Source organism: Rhamphochromis sp. 'chilingali', assembly GCF_963969265.1.
Source record: "Rhamphochromis sp. 'chilingali' genome assembly, chromosome: 10".
Taxonomy (NCBI): Eukaryota; Metazoa; Chordata; class Actinopteri; order Cichliformes; family Cichlidae; genus Rhamphochromis; species Rhamphochromis sp. 'chilingali'.
This window is the reverse complement of record NC_137937.1, coordinates 5,499,625-5,521,210: the sequence shown is the minus strand read 5'-3', so window position 1 is coordinate 5,521,210 and position 21,586 is coordinate 5,499,625. Positions and strand designations below refer to the sequence as shown.

The 21,586-nt window shown below is 39.6% G+C and overlaps 1 protein-coding gene across 1 annotated transcript in view; it reads right to left on the bottom strand.

The window, feature by feature from the left end:
* The window catches only part of LOC308404416 (syncytin-A-like), a 213,214-nt gene that overhangs the window by 127,011 nt on the left and 64,617 nt on the right, over positions 1-21,586 (bottom strand). The gene's annotated exons all lie outside the window — the stretch shown is intronic.

Sequence of the window (21,586 nt, the reverse complement as noted above, 5' to 3'; positions counted from 1 at the left end):
CGTGCTGGCGAGCAATACATTTAAAAGAATTTTTATCCTCAACCAGACCAAACACTTTAGGAAAACATACCACGGTATGGAAGTCAGCACGTGTCATGGTACACTTGTACACTGGGAAAAACATCAGAGGAATCCAGGATCAGGCCATGGGAGGCTGGCATCAGTCTACTCCTCTGGCCATTCACAGTAATGTGCTCAGACTGGGTGCCTGTCATAATATTAGTGATAGCATTTTTAAATAGTTCAGACAGGACCTCTAAAACATCACAGTAACCCCTGCACTGAAGTATTCAAAAACAAAACTCGGTGTAGAGGCTTATAGAAACTAATAGATTCTATTTGCTTGGAACAGCAATCACTTCCTTTTTGGATTTTTGGAAATTTGTGCAGAGGTCAGTAATCTATTCTTAATGAATGGTTGGTTTTAAAAAGTCTCTCAAGAAAGTTAAAAATTTAGACCAAAAAAAGTTATTAATGGAATAAAATAAATATGAAGAAAACATGTATCAACAAATTACTTAATCAAAGTTTTCTTAAAATCTAACCATTTTATACTGTGACACTTCTAGAGACTACCCATATTAGGGACTTGGAAGTGGCAGGCCCAGATTAGGGGGCCATCCACGCTCCGCCTCTCCAATAACCTGTCCATCCTCACCTCTGCCATCCCTGCCGTCAGGACTCTGCTGATATTTCGACCATGAATCAGACCTTCAGTGTTTCTCCATCTAAATGACTTCCTCAGGTCAGAGGTCGATGTCTCATCACTCATTAATCTCAAGCTGATTATTTAGTCAGGTTGAGCTCCCGAGATGCTTGTTTATTTGAAGGGAACAAGGAAATATGAGATTCCCTGGTGTTTCAGTGTATATTATCATCTGAATGCATATTCTGTTATTTGTGTATCATTCAGCATGACGATGAATGGTAACCTACAGCATCTTTATTGTGTTTGTTTTATGTAATCTAGTCAAGCAAAGAAAAGCAATCACAGCATTTTTTAAAACCTTTTTAATACTTTTTTATGTCACTGTGTCTGACTCAAAACCGTTCTCACAAATTGAATCCGCGGTTCTATTTTTCAAATATGACTCAGTATCTGTTTTCCGAAGTGGTCACCGCCTTCTCAGTCGCTCCGACTCCCATTTTTCATGAGAACTTCAGCCCGTTGCTTAGATTGCGGTTGAGTTCAATGCAATCTGAAAGGATCGCGATGACATATTTGTGTCAGGAAGCCGGCCCGGGCATTGAATACCATTTAGAAACACAAAGGCGATGCAGAAGGCGATATTTACATCAACAGGAACATTAAAGGCTGTGACAATGTAGCCCCCGTACTGCAGCGTGCGTCAACAAAGTGATGCCACAGCAAGTTTAAATCCCAAGTTAATTTGCGCCCATAGAATGTGGCACGGCCAAGTGGGGTGGGAAGAAAGGACTGGCAATTGTGTTTTGTTTTTGTATCAGCTTCACAAACAGTGGCACTAACAAAGTATCCTTTCTGTGCCGTTTCCTTCCAGTCTGATTGGACTAATTGGGACCTGTTGACAGCAAATCCCATCCGTGCAGGAACAGGCCAATCACGTCTCGGCATCTGTCATCCCTGGCACACAGAGCTTCCCCCCCTTTTGTGAAGGCCTTTGTTTCAGTGACCTCAATGACCTTTAGCATTTTTTAATATCAGAAGCCTGATTAAGTCTTCCAAAACAGGAAATATAATGAAATATTATGGTGAAGAGAATTTAGTGCAAAGGATGAAGGTTGTCCTTTATAAGTGCTCCTGTGAGGACATTTGCAGCAGTAAACTTTAGATTTAAGTGTTTGAGTTTTATTTGATATTTTTAGCTTGCATTTACTTCATTAACAAACGTTCATGCAGCACTTTTTCTTGACCTGTGACATCATTTTCTGATTGAAAGATACGGGAATGAAATATGACAACATCAAATCGTTAACAAAACTTTATCACAGATTCAGAGTTACTGAGATTGTTTCGATTTTGCATACACCAACCTGTTTTGGGCACATGCAAATGTGCTGTTGTCGTTTGTTGTTTTTATTATACTGCAAACACATGTCTGGAAACATCAGTGACACGATAAAATTTCAACTGCAACAAGTTTGGTCCCACATTGTTGCCGTTCAAACAGATGACAGTCATTTACTCAAGAACTCCCGGTGAAACGTTTTCATACATGTGGGAAGGAGTTAGAGAGCTAGGTCGATTTCACTGTGATGTAAACAGATACATCCTTGCTGCTTTAGTATTTTATGTCTGCTTTGAAGACGGTGCAAAGTGACAGGGCGCAACATCACCTTTGCTCCAGAGACAAACGAGCAGAGGTGGTAGCGGGTGTGGAGCAACCAAAAAAGCCACTGAGCTCCATCCAAAGTCTCTGCGAGCAACTTGTCTGTCAGCACCATTATGAGGCTCTCATACCTTGGCCAGCACCTGTCTTTGGCAGTCCAGGAGTTTGGTGACCCCCCTCTCCTGGACCCCTCCCTTTTCTCCAGACTCCCCAGCACCCTCCATCCTCAGAAGCTAAGGAGACACTCGGGGATCCCCATTCATCCAAGGATGATCGAATGAGCGTGAACCAGAAGAAAAGGCAGCTGTGATGAGAGAGAGAAAGAGAAACGTGTGTGTACCCATGTCCCCTTTTGTGCCTTTAGCTACCACCCCTCTTGTCTTCCACGGCCGTGTCCACACAATAGAGTCTTAACAGGAGCTGTCAGCAGACAACACTAGTGTGACCACTATGGGCACCGGGGTTAGCCTGGATCACATTAGCGCTGTGTTTGTATGGCACTGAAAGCCAGTTAGCTACAGTTCTGCACGTTTTGTCGCGTTTTCTAAAGGAGCCAGCGGCACCTTTCAGGCTTGTGTTTACTGACACTGACTGCCAAAGAACTAGAGATTGCCACATCACTGAAGAAACGGAGAGGCTTGGAAAAAAAAAAACATTAGGTAAAGGTGTCCAGCGGGTCCTCCACTTTGCACCTGAGGTTTTGATCAATATAGTCAAGTGATGACACGTCAGTTTGAGCAGGCAAAAAAGAGACGGCACAGCTGTGAATGGCGGCGCTGAGAGATGGCTGCAGGTGAATTGTCTTGACAGCAGATACAGTGTATCAACGTGCTGCTTTTAAGTGTGTGTTTATATCCCTGTCGCCACTCACTATTTCCTTATGTTTGTAGCACCATTTGACCGGTGTTTGTGAACTCGCTACCCTCATTTTGTTCTCCCTTTTGGCGATATTGAAATGTTCATGAGTTATTGCACGGTACACAGAGCCACGAGCCAGCTGCAGCCATTGTCTCGTGTTTGATTCATGTAATTTAGCCACAAAGGCAACTTAAGAAGTTTAAGCTCTGGAAACAAAAGAGGTGGGGTGTTATGATCTGATAAAGTTGAACCAGCTCATGATTCTAATTGTGACTAAACAATATTAAGGCAGGTGCCTTCGCAGAAAAGGATTAGGAATGCACACATGGAGGGAAAAAAAGACCACCTATGCTAGGCTGTGTGGAGCAGTGTGCTTGGGATTTAGCTTGTTGTGTCTTTTGAACTGCAAAGAATATCAAAGAAACATGGACATCTACCGCTTGAGCATGTAATACCCGTACAATAGCAGCATTTATAGGATTTCTAAACACAGTTACTATACAGAGCTTATGAAGTTGAGGTTTTAAAGCTCCCTGGCCATTAGATGGCAGTAATGCATAGCTGAGCAAACTCATCTCCTGGAATAGAAGCTGTTATTTTCTGCTCTCTTCAAAAGATCAAAACAAAGTTCTGTTTGACTATTTATGTGTTTAAAGCAGCGAGTGACTCAGCACATCTTAGTTTGGGTTCAGGTTAAGGTACAGATGACAGCAAATGCAGACTCGTTGCACATCAGTGTGAACTTCTAGAGTCTCTGTCACTTAAAAAACATCTAAACATAAGACATCTGCATGTTCATCAAATGAAAACCACATAAACAATTTACAGTCACTGTCTCCAACTGGGAGCTTCACACTGAGAATAGGAGGAGAAAAAAAAGAAGCTTGCATATAAGATCACATTATTGGTAATGCTTATCAATAACCTGAACATTTTTTTTCCGTTGGGTTTTCACCTGTGAAATGCACACAAGAAGCAAACAGATGAAATTTGAACACTCCTCTGTCATTGTTCAAAGGTTTACTGTAAGCGTAGGATCACATCTCGGATTCCAAAGGGACAAGCCACCAATAAACAAACAAGCAAGTCAGAAGAAACACTTTTGACAGAGTGAATAAGTCACTGTGGAAGCTGGCTGCAAGAGCTTTGTTGTGGTCTGGCTTTTATCTGTAAGACAACACAAGACAACATCTGAGGGCATTTGGTCTGCGATGCACACAGCGGATCAAACCGGCCTTATCTGCAGGCCCTGGTCACCAGTGTTTGTGTTACCTTCCCACAGTTCTCTTTACGGTGAGATTAACTCCCACTTTATCACAGCTATCAAGGTTCTAGCCTCATGCCCCTATTTATATAAGATTAGGGTTATTTCAGTGCTGTGTTTGTTTTATTTTATATTTACAGTTTGCTGAAGTGCACATCCATTCCAAACTAGGGCTGGACTGGTAATCTGACATTTTCCTGGTCCAACACAATTTTGGGCCAATGGGCCAGCCTGAGGGGCCACTGTGTAAAGCAGCGGTCCCCAACCCCCGGGCCACGGACCGGTACTGGGCCGTGAGAGTTGAGCATGGGTGTGAAATTCATGATTTTCAGGGTTTTATTGGCTTAGTGTTATTTTTTATCACTAACTCTGTTTCCCTGGTTCTTTTCCTGTGTTTAATGAATAAATCATCTGTTTTTTTGGGACCGGTACTGGTTTTATTTTGTTGTATTTATCCACGACACCTTAAAGGCCGGTCCATGAATATTATATAATATTGCCGGACATAAACCAGTCCGTGGAGCAAAATAGGTTGGGGACTGCTGGTGTAAAGCAGTGGCTGTACAAGCACTGACAGCAGCTCTTCAGTCATTCTCATTACTGACACTGACATTACTGTCATGCAACCGGCCCCTCCCCTACCTTTGCTCTGCACCCACCTTGTGGAAACAGTGCTGCCAACTTAGCGACTTTGTCGCTATATTTAGCGAGTTTTCAGACCTGAAAGCGCGTATCGCTTTTACTCTCAACAAGCAGCGGGTGCTGTACCGCTTGTGTTTTACTCTTATGCTGTTTTGTGGATCACAAGGTTTAAAACTACTTATAAACACACACACACAAAGTAACTCCACCAGAGTGCCTATTTCGGGTCACTTTTGCCGGTCCAAGCCCGGGTAAAGGAGCAGGGTTGGAATTTTGACATTAAAAAAAACAATAATTGCTAAAAGAAATTTAATTTGTAGTTCTAAATAAACTCTAAATGCATTTAGGACGTTTTTTACTCACTTTATGTCTCTTCCACGATGTTATTTCTCTCTCCAACAACATAGGTTACAATTAGATTAGCATGACCAATTATGCAAATTAGGCGATGCCGTCATTTAGCGACTTCTAGCGACTTTTAGGACAACCAATAGCGATTTTCTTTACTGAGGAGTTGGCAACACTGTGTGGAAAGCGTTTAGTGTGGAAGAAGTGGAGCTGAGAGAAAACAATGAAAAGAAGCTAAAAATAGATGCAGCACTCCGTGGTATAATTCTCAAACACGTACCCTAAAGCAGACGACTCGTAATCTGGAGAGGAAATGGCATGTCACAAATCTAGAGGATCATCATTTAGCCTGGAGAAATAGTTTGCTGCTTTATAAGAAAGCCCTCCGCAAAGCCAGAACATCTTACTATTCGTCACTGATTGAAGAAAATAAGAACAACCCCAGGTTTCTCTTCAGCTCTGTAGCCAGGCTGACAAAAAGTCAGAGCTCTTTTGAGCCAACCATCCCTTTAACGTTAACTAGTAATGACTTCATGAACTTCTTCACAAATAAAATTTTTATCATTAGAGAAAAAATTACCAATAATCATCCCACAGATGTAATATTATCTACAGCTACTCTTAGTACCATTGATGTTAAGTTAGACTCTTTTTCTCCAATTGATCTTTCTGAGTTAACTTCAATAATTACTTCCTCCAAACCATCAACGTGTCTTTTAGACCCCATTCCTACAAAACTGCTCAAAGAAGTCCTGCCATTAATTAATTCTTCGATCTTAAATATGATCAACCTATCTCTAATAATCGGCTATGTACCACAGGCCTTCAAGCTGGCTGTAGTTAAACCTTTACTCAAAAAGCCATCTCTAGACCCAGCAGTCTTAGCTAATTATAGGCCAATCTCCAACCTTCCTTTCATATCAAACATCCTTGAAAGAGTAGTTGTCAAACAGCTAACAGATCATCTGCAGAGGAATGGTTTATTTGAAGAGTTTCAGTCAGGTTTCAGAGCTCATCACAGCACAGAAACAGCTTTAGTGAAGGTTACAAATGATCTTCTTATGGCCTCTGACAGTGGACTCATCTCTGTGCTTGTCCTGCTAGACCTCAGCGCAGCGTTCGATACTGTCGACCATAATATCCTATTAGAGCGATTAGAACATGCTGTAGGTATTACAGGTACTGTACTGCAGTGGTTTGTATCATATCTATCTAATAGACTCCAATTTGTGCATGTAAATGGAGAGTCCTCTTCACACAGAGGTTAATTATGGAGTTCCACAGGGTTCAGTGCTAGGACCAATTCTGTTTACATTATACATGCTTCCCTTAGGCAGCATCATTAGAAGACATAGCATACATTTTCACTGCTATGCAGATGACACCCAGCTCTATCTGTCCATGAAGCCAGATAACACACACCAATTAGTTAAACTGCAGGAATGTCTTAAAGACATAAAGACCTGGATGGCCGCTAACTTTCTGCTTCTTAATTCAGATAAAACTGAGGTTATTGTACTCGGCCCTGAAAATCTTAGAAATATGGTATCTAAGCAGATTCTTACTCTGGATGGCATTACCTTGGCCTCCAGTAACGCTGTGAGGAACCTTGGAGTCATTTTTGACCAGGACATGTCCTTCAACACACATATTAAACAAATATGTAAGACTGCTTTCTTCCATTTGCGCAACATCTCTAAAATTAGAAATATCCTGGCTCAGAGTGACGCTGAAAAACTAGTTCATGCATTTATTACTTCCAGGCTGGACTACTGTAATTCATTATTATCAGGATGTCCAAAAAACTCACTGAAAAGCCTTCAGCTAATCCAAAATGCTGCAGCAAGAGTCCTGACAGGGACTGGAAAGAGAGAGCATATTTCTCCTGTTTTGGCTTCCCTTCATTGGCTTCCTGTTAAATCCAGAATTGAATTCAAAATCCTGCTCCTCACATACAAGGTCTTAAATAATCAGGCCCCATCTTATCTCAATGACCTTGTAGTACCATATCACCCTATTAGAGCACTTCGCTCTCGCTCTGCAGGCCTACTTGTTGTTCCTAGAGTAATTAAAAGTAGAATGGGAGGCAGAGCCTTCAGTTTTCAGGCCCCTCTTCTGTGGAACCAGCTTCCAGTTTGGATTCGGGAGACAGACACTATCTCTACTTTTAAGATTAGGCTTAAAACTTTCCTTTTTGCTAAAGCATATAGTTAGGGCTGGACCAGGTGACCCTGGATCCTCCCTTAGTTATGCTGCAATAGACGTAGGCTGCCGGGGGATTCCCATGATGCATTGAGTTTTTCCTTTCCAGTCACCTTTCTCACTCACTATGTGTTAATAGACCTCTCTGCATTGAATCATATCTGTTATTAACCTCTGTCTCTCTTCCACAGCATGTCTTTATCCTGTCTTCCTTCTCTCACCCCAACCGGTCGCAGCAGATGGCCCCGCCCCTCCCTGAGCCTGGTTCTGCCGGAGGTTTCGTCCTGTTAAAAGGGAGTTTTTCCTTCCCACTGTCGCCAAAGTGCTTGCTCATAGGGGGTCATATGATTGTTGGGTTTTTCTCTGTATCTATGAAGCGCCTTGAGGCGACTTTTGTTGTGATTTGGCGCTATATAAATAAAACTGAATTGAATTGAATTGAGCAAAATGTGTCAAATTAGCCGATATGCTAGCTGCTGCATCGAGAGCAGTAGTACTAGCAACAACTAATGAACAGGCGTCACAGTCAAAGGAGGCTGCTAGCACCAGCTGTTGAGAGCTCAGAAAAGATGGAGGAAGAGGAAATTAACGTGGTAGGAGAGTAGTTAGGATGGGAGAGATTCAAGGATTCAGGTAAAATGAATGGCTACTTTGACCATGCGCTACTGCTAATAGCTAAATAGCTTTTTATTAAAGTATGCTCACCTTACTTTAAATGATGAGTCAATGCTGAATATTCATGCTTGTTAAACATGTACAATAAATAGGAAAATAAATGTGACTTTTTTTTTGTTTAAAACATCCAATGGAACAAATTTTAAAATGTCCAAATTAAAAAAAAAAACAACAACAATATCTTACACTGATATGACTGCACTGTCTCGTTCTGCTTATGATCTAAACTGACATTATAAAAATTAACACCAGACCAGACTACATTTGCCCATAAAAATGCTGGTGAAATAAATTTACATAGAGTTCAGATTTTATCCTCAGTTTTACTACATTGCTGATTATATGTCAGTCGTGTTACCTCAGGGGCAGTCTGCTGCCTCAACCTGCCATTCTGTTTATGACTTTCCAACTTTTATATTCAGCAGTTGCTATTTGGGGGATGTGTTTATCCAGACTTAATTACATTACTGTAAGCGTACACGTTTTCATCTGCTAGGCCCCAGTGGGAATAAGCTTCTAACCTTGACTGTGTCACAGTTTAAATTGAAATTATGTTGATTTTCCATCAACAGGATGATGCCTCAGACAGTGCATTTAATTCTCAAATACACATTTATGCACAGTTTTGAAATTACACTAATGTCTATTCAAACAGCACCAGGACTTCGTTAGATAATATTATGATTGGAAAAGTGAAAGCTCCTGCTTTCAGAGTTCAACATTTAAATCTTGACTAAAGAAAATAGGTTTGAAGGGCGGTAACAGAATCCATCTGTTTAACTCTCGGTTTAGGGTGGAGCTGTAGTCAAAAAGAAAAAAACATTGAGATTTGGGACTGTTTTGATTCAATAACATATATTTGGTCAGACTAGTGAAGAGAAAATGTCCACACCCCCATTTAACTTCATATGCTACAGTTAAATGAGTCTATACTAGTGCCATGTTCGGATGAGCCTGGGCTGCATCCAAAGCTCCACACAAACATGTTATCTTTCTAAATTTCTAACTGTACATACCTTACCGAATATAAGCATTGTTTAATAGGGTCTGAGTGTAACAATTGTTGTTATACTGGGGTAATAACAGTACAACAACAGGCGACCTGTGTGCTGCCCAGGTTCACTTCTGCCTGCTTTCAATCTCTGTCTCCCTCATTTCCTGTTAGATTCACTGTCCAGCAGTAAAAAAAAATGCCCAAAAACAGCATACAGATATATCCCACAATTCATTGCTGTAATAGCACAATACAGAAACTGCTGGACTGTCACCAAGGTAGCTAAACTCTAACATTAATTCTTCAGTTTAAGGTTTTGAAATGTAAATTTTCACTTCTGTAAAAATGTTAATTATGACTTGATTCAACATAGATGAGGTGTTTGGTTACCATGGTAAGCCACCTCCTGCTGTCAACAGAGATCTGAGGAAGTGACTTGTTACTTGCTTAGTAATGCATCCAAAAAGATACACACTGTTTATTTATACAAAAGTCTGATGATCAATGGTACACAAATTAACTGTGTAGCAGGGGATTTTGGATGACTATTTTACCTGGCTGCAAGAAAGATCCCAAAGTTATATTCATAAAATTATAACTATATATGCCTTCCTGAAATCATGATTATTTTTTACATTTTCAGCTTTTCTCAGTATCAGTGTCTGATTCATGGGGTAATACAGTAAATAGTCAAAATCCCTTTTGACTCTAAAATGTGGATAAAATTCAACAATAATGCTGAGCGTTTTAGATTGTCTTCATTAAATATGCATTAATAGCACATATTTAACCTCCTAAGACCCACACTCTTTCATGGCATGCATTTTTAATTTCTCTTTGCTATTTGGGCTGACTGGGACCTGATGAATGTAAAAACAAAGAATTATCTTTTTACCTGGTGTAGTTTCTGAGAAAAATGATATGTTCAATAGAATTTTGATAGAATACTACGTTCACAATTGAGTAATGATGTGCAAAGCTCTTTATTTGTTGTCTGTACACAGCAGCATTTTTCCTGAGTACAAAAAGAAAATGAAAAACAACCACTGTGCCCCTTTGAGCAATATAGCTCATTTGAGGTGCTGCTAACAGCTTCAGGAAAACGTATGTCTGTAAAAAAAAAAAAAAAAGTAAGTAAGTAAAAAAAAAAAAGTCAAAGATTTTATGAACATCGCATGAAATTTCACTCCAAAACTGTTACTTCAAACATGTTTCCATGTACCAAACGAGTGAGGCCCGGGGGTTGGGGACCGCTGGTCTAGACAACCCCAAATGTGATGTCCACATATGTGGACGCCAGGTCCTAGGAGCTTAAATAATGTCATTTACATATTTAAACATAAATTTTCAGAAAATCTGTAGTCAACTGTTATTAATCAGTTGGGGGAATTTCATGGTGAAATGAAGGTTTTTAAAAAATTCTTATTGTATTCACCTGCATCATATTTAACTGCGGCAAAACTTTGACACACAAGTGTGACTAGATATCTGTGATGCAAATGCATGTCATTACATTTAAAAAAAAATCAGTCAATCACAGAAAGAAACGTATGTCTAATTAAAAGCTATACATGTTTTACTACTTTAAAAGTGCCTTATAAATTGTGAAAAACATTAAAAACATTGTGTATTTGAAACCAGCCTTGTGTCTACTCTGAAGCAACAGCCTGGACTTATTTAGCTTAGCATAAAGACTTGAAACATAGGAAACAGCGATCCTGGCCTACTTTTATAAGCTAAACGACTCCAGGCACTTTGGCTTTTGTACAAATGGCAGAAACAAGTATAACATGTTAAATATAGGGACTATTTTTACCTTTGCCAAGCTTGCTGTTTCCTACTATTTCACTTCAACATGCTAGGTTACGGTTAACTGTTTGAATGCCCTTATTTTATCTTGAAGGAAATCTGACAGCATCTTCTCTGAGAAAAAAAACAGCTGCATTACCCCTGGAGTGTAAGGCACTCATCTACCTTTGTGATCTTTGGATTAACTGTTAATAACACTATTAAGAGGCTGTTTTCTTTAAAAGGAAAGCAACCATCCAGTCTGGAATGAGTTGAGTGACAGGTAGCATGACAGACAGACAAGAAGATTGTCAGAGGGTGAAGGAGGAGATGAGCAGATGTGACTGACATTCATCCAGCCCTGTGTGAGCAACATGTCACAGTCGTTCCCTTTCAGCTAGGCGGAAAAGCACCACCCTTGTCTCTGGAGGCTGAGACCTGCCAAATACTCCAGTTTTCCCAAACCCAAACCCTTTGGCCAAGTGCAAGAGGTATTAGGGTCCATGTCAAAACAACTTACAGCAAATAACAGTGTTCTCTAAAAGGCATGGGCCTATTCATGGAGTCATTCAAAGTGACAGCCCTCTGAGCCTCTCTCACCCTGACAGCACTGGAGTGAGGAGGGCTGGCTAACGTAAAGGAACACGGTGTAGGTCTTTGTTAATGTTGGCAAATGAAGCCTGGTTCTTTAAAGCAGGAGTTTTCCTTTAAGAGGGAAACGCTGAGCTTAAGTGGAGATGGCCAGGTACTGACCATGCTTTGGTTTGAGTTTCATTCTGGTTAAACTGTTTACTTGGATATCCTGCGGTTCAGTCTCCCTGTTGCTCTCGCAAAACCAGTTGTCCACCACATCCTCAAGTGAGCAACAGTGGGCTAATGCTAACAAAGGAAAGACATAATCACCGTGGCCAGGTGTGCAAGCTTGGTGTTTGCCACCATGCCGTTTGTTGACATCAAACTATATGCAAAAACCCCTTTTCAGTGAGAACAGAAGAAGCAAAGAGAGCAACATGTTTCCATGCCACACAGACCTCTTTTGCCAGAATAAACCTTAATGAGAGTTTTTCTAGTCTCGTGCTCTGTTCTTATAAATAGTGCATCAGACTTACCCAATCAAGGAAATGATGATATGCCCATATGCTGACTATGCTAGATAAGGAAAAGAAACCCACACTATCAGGGTTGTTATCACAGAATCCTGGTTAAATTGATCTTCATCTGTAAAATAAGGTTTTTGGTCCTGTGTAAAATGTGTAAAAGGGCATTAAATCTGACGAAGATGGCACTGCAAAGTCGATGATAAAAAACATTTAGTTTAGTCTAATTTAATTTAATCCCAATTTGTACTCTAACAATATCCACAAACAGGAGCAATACATATTTATGAGGTTTTCCATAAAATTTAGATCAAGTGAATTACTATTAGTGAAAACAACAGACTTCTCCTTCCATAATCTATTAACGTTAATAGAATACAGAGTTATTGGTTTTGGCTCCATTAATCAGAATCGTGTGCTTTTATCCTTGACCTGTTTTGGCTGCTTGTAATGTTGCTAAATCTTGAATGAATGAAACAGGACATGAAAGCACCTGACGAGCAGATTTAAGCATGACATTAGTCTGCTGGTATGTACAGCACAAAGTATCCAATTTCGCTTTTTACTCAGAAAGAGACAGATTGCCCTGGCAAGCTAAATAAACAGAGAATTAATCTGTCATCTTACAGTTAGCTGACGAAGTCAGTCGTGAATGACATCAAGGCTTTTGACAGGCAGTAGTTGGAGATGAAGCAATGATAGCGAGAATTTGAGAAGGAAAGTCAAATGTCAGGCAACTGTGTCACAAACAAAAACAAGTGATGACATTCAGAGAGTCGCTTGTGACAAAGCCCTTTCAATGTTAATATAAAGGTGACTGAGTGAGCAACTTAAGGTTTGTATCATTCCAGATTTCATGTCAACATTAACAGGTTTTAAATCACCCTCCAATAAAAAGTGGTGCAGCTAAGCATAGCTATAGTTGGTTCTTTGAGGAAGACTTTATAGCAGGAAATGTTGGTCAGATAATATCTCAGTTAGGCTTTGACTCTATCCCAGAGTAAGGGCTGCAGCAGGTGTCAGGGGAGCTCCACAAGGCCGCCTGGGCGAGCAGCAGGCCTGTCTTATCAGACGAGGCTTTGTGCTGTCAGCACAGCGAGTGTTGAGTCTGCTGCATAACACTGACATCGTCCAGACACCCATAAACTCCAAGAAGGAAGGAACTGTTGAGCTGTCGCCAAAACCTTCCCTTTGTTATGAAACCGCCTCCTGTACTGACTGCAGACTGTTACTGAATGTCACATTTAATAGAGACATGGAGGCGGGAAGAAAATTATCAGGACTTGCCATGTTTAAAAAATGAAACAAACGCTTAATTTTGTTTGTTTGTTTGAACCACCCTTTGAATTGGCAAATGTATTTGGCGCATAATCTAACTAAATCATAAATTAGAAAAAAACCCAACTTTTTTTGTACAGATGGGATTACCTAAAGGTAGTTATATTTATAAGTGCATGGAGTAGAAGTTAACTGAGCTGCTTTATATGAAGCCAACACTTAATAATAATGATAATATATGATGGCCCGAATCCGCTGTGCTTCAAACAGTCTAATCACAGACAGATAAGTTACAATTTGTTAGGAGTCACATGACATTTAGTGAACAGAAACACATATCAGAAGAAAAACAGTAAAGTGAATTAATTTGAACCCATTCTAACTGATGAACATTAAGTTACTTTATTCTGTTGTGGGGGGGGGGGGGGGGGGGGGGGGGGTTGAGGAACACTGAGAACAGTGCCCAACCTATAGATGTTGATGTATCACCTTATTTGATCAGTTTCACATCGATGACAGCTAGCAGGGCGAGTCCAACAAAAGCCACCACCTGAAGCACATCTGTCCAAGAAATCCCCCGGGCTTGTTGCTGATCGAGTAGTTGGATGTGAGAGCACAAAGAGCGGACAATGCCTCTGTCCAATGTTCGACTTCTTGTTCCAAGTCTTTCATTGTAACATTGTGGACTTTTTTTGACATCCCTCATGTCTGGGAAGAAGTACTCAGAAATAGCAAGCCTCCCCCATCATCTGGGTGACCAGCTGTTGGGTGCAAGCAACCCAATCTTCTTGGCCTATGTGCTGTAGAACATGAGATTGTAGAAGCTTTGCCCTCACTATGAGCTAGGTGACAAACAGTCTGCGATGGCTTCTGTGCTCTTCTTCTTTGGTCCCTGTTGAGCTCAATCTTGTTATCAATGCTTGATTGTTTTTTCACACTGGTTTTTCTTATCTCTACTAGCTACTAGTTTGCATTTTTTCTATACTCTTAAATATTATGATGAAAATCAAGAGACTCCGCCCCTCACAGTGTTTGACTTTCTGTTGACTTTCTATGTGAGAGCAGTTATTGCTATAAAAAACAAATAAAACACACAGTAAGGACCAACGAGCATCGCACTAGTACATGTGAAAATGTGTGAATACAGTCACGAGCTTTACACTGTGTTCGCCATGGGTAAATACCATTTAAGCAAACACCCACACAGCGCACAGGTGTATTTCAGGCCTCATTCTTACAACATGTGTGCTTCCCATCTGGTATGCATGTTCACTGTAATCAGCACAGGCGCATACACTGTCTTTCAAGGGCTTAACCTCTTATTTGGAAGGCTATCAGAGGAAGTGGTTAGCTACCTGTTTCAAACCAGATGGCCTCAGGCTGCAACAACGCCAGCCATGGACAGGCATCTTCATGAGTGAGTGCTGCACATCATGTGTTTAAAAAGCTCAGGCTTGAGAATATGTGATAGTATTTTATTCAGAGAGAAACTTTTTAAGGATAAGTAAGTGGAATTTCTGATATAGTTCTGTCATCAAACAAAATGACCAAATTAATTCATCTTATAAGTGTCAAATGATCAAACTTACTAAATGAGTCAAAACATAAGTTCTAAAAGGCAACACGTACCTTCATTATAATAAAGATGGGCACTGCAGTTGATTTCGATTTACTCCTGTGTATCTCAGTAGGGCACCAGCTGAAAACGATTGGCTGTTTTTGATGACTGTTTACTTGCGTTTGAGTTAGGTTAGCTAAAACTAGTGTCCAACTATAAAAACTAACTGTCATTATCTCAACCTCATGCTCCTGTTATTGTAGGGTTGTGAACAGTATTGATGTTCACAGGTCATTTGTGCATGTTCAGTAGTGCATATTATAATTTGTTGTTGTTTTATCCAGGTATCTATAGGAGATGTAGAAAGACAAAGTAAGGTAACTATATGAGAACGTTATAGCAGGGGCGGAGCGTGGGGGTGGCTTACTGGACTTAAGCCCGGGTTGTTTTGTCAGAAGCCCGGGGTCTTTTGGAGTGTAATTTTTTCATAGTTAGATGCCTGGCTGACAACTGTATAAAGCAAAAAGTGCAAGCAATATTCGAAGCACATAGTGCACACTGTGGGAATTTACGACTGTGCGTGAATCCCCCTGATATTGGTATGATCCGAGCTCAGGCACTAAGCGACTGAGCGAGGGGGCGGGGCAGCTGCTGCCTGTCAGTGCGCTGTTGGAGAAACGGAGCCAGCCATACTAAGGAGAGCTTAAGTTTGACCAGTTACCAAAGCAAATCATTCGTACTGTACAAATAATGTAAATATGACGGTGTATCACGAAAGATTGATATCAAACTGATCACTTGACCAATATTACGTTACTTGCTCTTCAAGTGAATCAACAAATGGCGAAATGAAAAGCCGAACAAATGCTATTTTTTTTAGAGAGTCTTAGCTTACGTGTGTTTATTTCATATTTTCAGTTCTTACCCTCCCCGACTAAATCTGTTTCAGTTATGTACTGAAATATAAGAATGGACATTAGAGGGCTCTTTCAAAGAAAAAACTCAGGTAAATGTTATTTTATATATTATGCTTACTATGTTGTTCAGTATATTTCTATGCAAAACAAGAGGGATTTCAGTACACAGCAGGATATTCACATTTGTAACCAGATATTTACACTTTAGGGAGAAAACATAAAACATTTTTACTGTACAACATCAATTTAGAGTAAACTTTTGTTTTAGATAAATATTGAAACATCTTTTGAATTAGTTAAATGTCATAATAAAGAGAGACAGAGCTGTCTATTTTTTATCACTTTGATCAAATTTAGGAGTACATATACACTAAGTTTGTTAATTAATAAGAAACTCCAGACGATTCCATTCTGAGCTGAAGAAGCTTCTGATAGGTTAGTAGAGTCCATGTGAGTAAATTGGTGGCACACCTGTGGATGCATATAAGGCAAAACACAGAGCCTGTTTCTTTGACATGGGAAAATCAAGAGATATCAACCAAAACACCAGAAAAAGAACTGTGGAGCTCCATAAGTGTGGCTCAAGTTTGAATACAATTTGGTGCCATTTGCAATTAAGAAATACAGATAGTTTCTCTCTTTACTCTTAAAGTTAACAAATATGTTTTTTATATTTATCAATCTAAAAAAATAAACATTTAGTCTGATTTGATGTTACAATTAAAAAAGTGTTTGTGTTTTGATCTGAAGAGTTTGTAAATATCTGGTTTCAACTGTATATTTGATGATTGTCAGCACAAAGACGGAGAGAGAGGAACAGAGAGGGAGATGGAGAATGAGGACAGAACAGAGGTGGAACAAGAGCAGGTGAGACACACATGTTAGTCAAATGGTTGTTTGCCAAAAGTATCACCGTATCATAGGTACTCATGTATCTCATACCTAGTGTTTCTTTTTAGGTTTGCTATTTTTCAAATTCTACATTTATTAAGTTATGCAGGCTTGTTTGCACAACAAGGCTGAATAATTCTATAAACTTTTCTCAATCTAAATATTTTACTTTGGTAGAATTAAAAAAAATAAGTGTAGTGCAGGTATATGATGATTTTTAGTGCTACTATCATCTAGTTCTGATTCTGGTTCTGTCTTGGTTAAGTGCTCAGTAGTCCTGATTTTGAACTGTTGTAGTCCTGTTTTAATTCAGGATCAGTTCTGGGTCTGGTTGAATTGGGGTTTAGTCCTCGTGTCTTGATGCAGCCCCGATTTTGTTCTGCCTTGCTGCTTAATTAAAAAACTAGTTTAAGGTGTCCTGCACATGTGATATATATTTTTCCCTATATGAAGTCATTTCTTTTTGAACAAAACTCAAAACAGAGCCTATTAATCTTTCAGTCATTTCTACCCCCCCCCCCCCCCCCCCCCCCCCCCCAAAAAAAAAAAAAACAAACATCCCACATGCATACTACCCTTTAGGGCTAAGCCCCGGGTGTTTCAAATGTCTGGCTCCGCCTCTGCGTTATAGAGCCAGTCTGTAAAGAGGTGTTGGGGTATATCATCATCATCATCATCATTTATTTATATAGCACTTTAAAAACACACCTGGTAGACCAAAGTGCTGTACAATACCAATATAAATATAGTAACAACATGGCAATAAAACAGACATAGCAATACAATTAATAAAACAAATGAAAAATTAAAAAAAAAACATGCATGGGTCAACAAAACAGTGGCCTCTACAGTGCATCTGGAATGTATTTACAATGCTTCACTTGTTCATTTTTCACATCAGTATTCTACACACACTACAACATAATGACAAAGTAAAAATTGTTTTTCAAATTCTTGCAAATGTTATGTTAAAAAAAATACAACAGGTACATAAGTACTGACAGCCTTTCACATGATGCTTAAAACGGAGCTCAGGTCAACCCTGTTTCCACTGATCATCTGTCAGATGTCAAAAAGGCACACAGTGCATGTCAGAGCACAAAGCAAGTCATGAAGTCTAAGGAATTGTCTGCAGATCTTCAAGACAGGATTCCTTTGAAGCACAGATGTAGGAATAATTTCTGTTGCACTGAAGATCCCACAGGATGATAGAGCACAGTGACCTCCATCATCCAGCATTGCTTATCACCTGGCCAATATTATCCCTGCAGTGGAGCATGGTGGCATTATGATATGCATGTGTTTTTCAGCAGAAGGAACTGTGAGACTAGTCAAGGCCGAGGGGAAAATGAATGCAGCAATGTACTTGATAATATCCTGCTCCAGAGCACAAAGGACCTCGGACCGAGGTGTAGGTTCATCTTTTTTTCGATTTATTGATTAGCATTCAAATATCTCAGTGAATACAGAATAAACATTACCACAAAGCAAGAAAGCACGAGACAAGGCTAATCAAAAGGTATTGGCTGAAGCATATGCTTATTACGCCAACCCTTTTAACAAAAGATCTTTTAGCATGCAGCTCATGTACATAGGGCTCGAAGCAAAGAATAAAACAAAACAAAGCAAACAAAACAAAACCTTTCCACCTTAGATGAGTAACTACATTAAATTAAATTTCATTAAAATAATCAAAGCAAAACAACCAAGAGTTTCAGTGTTATTATTTTTGCTCTTTTCATTCTTGATTTATATATTTTTCTAATACTCTATTTTTAAACAAGGAAAATGAACTCCACCTTTTTAAATCCCTGTCATAACTATTCCACAAGTTAACTCCTCTAACAGAAACACATCTCTGCTTTATGTTTGTCCTTATCTTGTTTTGTTTTTTTTAACAAATCTGTTCCCCTTAAGTCATATTGACTCTCTCTGACTTTGAACAGCTTCTGAGTACTGTGGCAAAGCAAGTTATTTTGTGCTTTATACATTATCTGTGCCATTTTATATTCCACTAAATCATAAAGTTTCAGGGTATTCAGATTAATAAACAAAATGTTAGTTGGTTCTGTATAGTTTGATTGATTTATAATTCTTATAGCTCTTTTTTGTAACTTAAAAATAGGAAGAGTATTTGTTTTATACGCATTACCCCATATCTCTAGACAATAAGTCATATATGGAAGCGACAGAGAAAAATAAAGTGTGTATAATGATTTCTTGTTCAGGACATGCTTTGTTTTGTAGAGAATAGCAATGGGTTTCTACATTTTTGTTTCCACATGGTTTATATGAGACCTCCAGCTCAGCTTATCATCAATTATCGCTCCAAGAAATGTATTTTTGTTCAGTCTTTCAATTTCAATTCCATTAACCCTGATTTTAGATACATTTTTCATTTGTCTAGTGCCAAAAATAATACATTTTGTTTTGTTTATATTTAATGATAACTTATTTATATCCAGTGTTGGGTAAGTTACTTTAAAATAGTAACTTAGTTACATTACTAGTTACTTCTCTCAAAAGTAACTCAGTTACTTCAAGTTACTCGTTACTTTCAAAGTAACTAGTTACTAGGGAAAGTAACTTTGGTTTTACTCAGAATTCTCTTGTTAATGTGTTGCTTCCATAACTTTGCCAGTCTTCTAGCTTGCTTACTTGCCACAAGTGCACTGTGCCACCTACCAATAGAAAGGAAAAGATAATGTGCATATTTCCACGAGAGAAATCCCACGCCTGGACCGTCATTGACTGCTGCCATGATTCTAGCCTACGTCACAGAGTCATGTGCGCCTTTTACATCCAACACAAAAACTGCAGTCGTGGTTCTTTCGATTGTACTCAGAACTCAGAAATTCTGCCATCTGAATAGGATGATCTGCAGTCTGGTGTTGCCTACATCTAGGCAACACCAGACTGCAGATGAGCTGCATACAGGGCTGGACTGGGACAGAAAATTGGCCCGGGCATTTTGACTAGAGACTGGTCCACCATTATAGGAAAAATCATAAAGCCTTTGAATGAAAATAAACACTGTTGTGACAGTGATGTTCACTGTTTTGATGGTATATATGCATCAATCTATCAATCGTTTGTTGTAAGATTCAGATAATTATTTTTTAAAAGCTAGACATTTTAAATGAGAATAAGAAAGAAAAGTATTTCTTTGTGCCCCCCTCTCCCTGTTAATGCCCTACATGCCCCCCTGGCAACACTTTGCTAGACCCGCCCCTGCACAGTTACCAGCTGTCAGCTACCTAAAAAAGGATCCTGGTGTTATTTGTCTCTCAGAAACAGTTCATAACTTCCCTTCAACTCATTCATGTGACCTAAAAGGTAAACCTGTTTCTCCATCACCTGTTCAGCTCTGATGATTCAGTAAGGACATCTCCTGGTTTCATCTTCATGTTTCCCTCTCACCAGATAACCAAACCATATCATGACCAGCAGCTTTTTTTACAGCTGTGGCTCCATCAAACATCAGCTGATACTAGAAATTAATATTAAATAAATTCTAACAACAGCTGATCAAGCTTAAACATGCTGCTGTTGTTTAGCGCAACATCCGCTGGTTTCCTCTTTCGGCGCAAAGTGAGCGATAAACAAACAAGAGAGCCGATCAGCTGATCATTGATCAGTTTTCATGATTGAAGTAGAAACAGGAGAGGGAGGGGGGAGAATGAGAGAAGAAGAGGCAGCTGTGCAGCAAAGACACAGAATAACTCCAGCTTTGTGCCTTTTTCATTGTAGCTGAATTACGGGACAAACTGTTCCTTTTCACCTCAATAAGAAACGCGTAATATTTTCTCTGAATACCAGACGGGACGGTTGGCAACTCTAATAACTTATGAACAAAATAAAGTTCAACATCATTAACTTCATAGCACCACCCAGCTGTATAGAAACTCCGTCATGCTAGCTAGCACGCAGTACGGAAAAAGTCAGAATAACGAAAATAAACTCCACCTAAACTTGGTTCATATCTGACCCAGAGAGACTGCAGGTCATAACTTCTTACCTGAAGTTCCGTTCACACTTGGACCGGCGGTCGCCTCGGGTCTCTTTTCCTTCTGCGTCCCCTTTCCTTCATCCACCTGCTGGCTTCCACCACTTGCTAATGTTACTGAATCTGTGGAAGCTCCGCGATAGCCACCACACGAAGTAACGAGTAACGACCCTATCAAAATCCCCGTAACGACTAACGCGTTCCTGATTTTGGCATAATAACTAGTTACCGTGCTCGTTACCACAATAATAACGTAGTTACTGTAACGCGTTACTTAATAACGCGTTAGTCCCAACACTGTTTATATCAAACCAGTTTTTTAATATACCGTATTTACCTCACTATAAGGCACACGTAAAATCCTTAAATCTTCACAAAAATCGACAGTGCGCCTTATAATCTGGTGCGCCTTATGTATGAATTTTGGTTTGTGCTTACTGACCTCGAACCGATTTTATGTGGCACACGATGCTCAAAATTCTGTCAAAAAAGAAAATTTTTGTGCCACTTTTTGTAGCATTACGGTTACCGTTACCAGGAGCCTCGCGGAGTAATAAGTACTGTGCTTCAACACAACATTACGTGTGTGTATAATGACTCCAAAATGGCAACCACGAAGAGACACGCTTACAAAGCGGATTTTAAACTTCGAGCAATTAGTTATGCAGAAGAAAATGGAAATAGAGCAGCTGCGAGACAATTCGCCATTAATGAGTCCATGGTGCGCAAATGGAGGAAGCAAGAAGATGACCTAAAACA